A 2,033-nucleotide genomic window follows, 5' to 3' on the forward strand; every position below is an offset into this window, starting at 1 on the left:
GTGAGGAGGAGGAGGGTGGAGAGTGGAGTGAGGAGGAGGAGTGAGGAGGTGGAGGGCAGAGTGAGGAGGAGGTGGAGGGCAGTGTGAGGTGTTATGAGAGGGAGGTTGGAGGTTATCAGGGCACAGAATGGCTGTGATGCAACCCAGTGGTTCTTCATGTATGTCAGCTCCCTGTTGATTACTTTATGGCACCTCTCATGTCTGCGTGTGGCAGTATGTAAATGTGTCTATAGACTAATCAAATATCTATATTATTTCTCTCTGTATGATTGTATATCACATGGAAACAACTGTGGTAAAAGTTATAGGAAAAATAAAGATACATCTCTTATTGTTCCTTTATAGCCTGTGTGACGCAAAGGAAGACAAGACATCCATGCCCTCCTAACAGGGATATGCAGTCACAGGGATAAACAGTCACAGAGTGGCGATGCAAAGTTAATCCAAATTCCAAACACTTCCGTGCGACTTAGTACATAAAAGAGATTAGTCATGAAGTGATGACGGGTGCCGAGATCCTATTACCATAAACAGACGTGCCTCGTCTGGAACAACACATTGCAGGACATCTCGGTCCTCATCATCATAGCGGTGGTTAGGTATAAACCCTTTAATCAGTTACAGCCACTGCCATGTTCCTCTCCTGCTAGCAAGAAAGCAGAAGGATTTGGGAGAAGGCGGAGGCAAACAGTCTCCAAGGCGTATAACATTATTTTAAATGTATTATTATTTGTTGTGCCATGAGTCTTTATTAACAATGCTTTTTTGCCATGCACTAATTCTGATCGGCTATCGCCTAATGGTTCACTATGTGTTGCTGAGACACAGGATTTTCAAGTTAGTTGAAGAAAAAGGCAAAGCAGGAGGTTGTCCCCTCTCCTCGTGTTTCCTAACAGACGATACGAGGGCCGCAAGCTAACGTGTTCTTTTGTGCCAATCAAATCCTCTGTTTGAAACATTTTAATCCATCTCTGTATGATCAAAAACAACGCAATGCATGAATGCACAAATAGATTGCAGTTATTGCAACCATGTTTGTTTGGGCGGTACACACATTCACACCCAAGAAAGGTTAGCCTTCAATCATAACATTCTGGCTCTCAAAAACCGTGACATAACTTATGTGTAGCGTTTGGCTAAGGCTCCCGCGAAGGGGTCTGGCTGCCAAGAGTTGATCAGTTCATCTGTCAGTCATAATAGACACAGTGTCAACGTTCACTATTTCTCTGAGTGCCACGCCCGTCCTCCTGTTCCAGCGTAGGTACAGTTCCCCCGGGGCAGGCGGCCATAGACAGACAGGTTACATAACCACGCGGCTTCACCTTCCCTTCACCGGAGGAATACAGCCGCACAAAAGCTGTGATAATTGTGTTGATAGTAGGCTGCAGAGGCCCAGACACAGCCCCCGGCACCACCCCTCCCCCCGCTCCTCTGTCCCCTGCAACCATCACACACACTCTCTGAGTTTGTTTTGGGCCGCGGTTGCAGACATATTTCTGCTTTCAAGTCTCGACACTGAGAGCAAACATGGAGAGGAATGGTTTATTCATGTGTCCTCGCGTGTGTGCACATGATGTGCATGTTGGTCTTCATGGGGCCGGGTTTGACACTTACAAACGTGCACCTACTTATTGTGTGTATTGTTGAACTAATTACTCGCACATAATCATACATAGTATGATAAACAGATCTCTTTTTCATTATTTTCTCTTTGGTTTTCTCAAACAGGCTAGACTACTTGAATCTACCCTATTCTATGTTGTTATCAATGCTTTCAGATTCATTTCATTTCTGTCTTTTGCTGCATGTCAAGCAATTCTAAAATACCTATGGTAAATCTGACAAGATTTTTTCTATACATTATTTGATATCCACCAGATATAGATAGAGGTATATTATTTTAAATGACAAAGAATAAGATGTCTCTGCATGTTATAACTTCTGCATAAACAGGGACAGAAATAAAAAGTTCCCAAATAGGACAACTTCAATTGGTCTTTTAGGGGGGTTGTAAAATAAACAATGAAAGACTT

The sequence above is a fragment of the Gadus morhua genome, chromosome 10 (genome assembly GCF_902167405.1).
Source record: "Gadus morhua chromosome 10, gadMor3.0, whole genome shotgun sequence".
Taxonomy (NCBI): Eukaryota; Metazoa; Chordata; class Actinopteri; order Gadiformes; family Gadidae; genus Gadus; species Gadus morhua.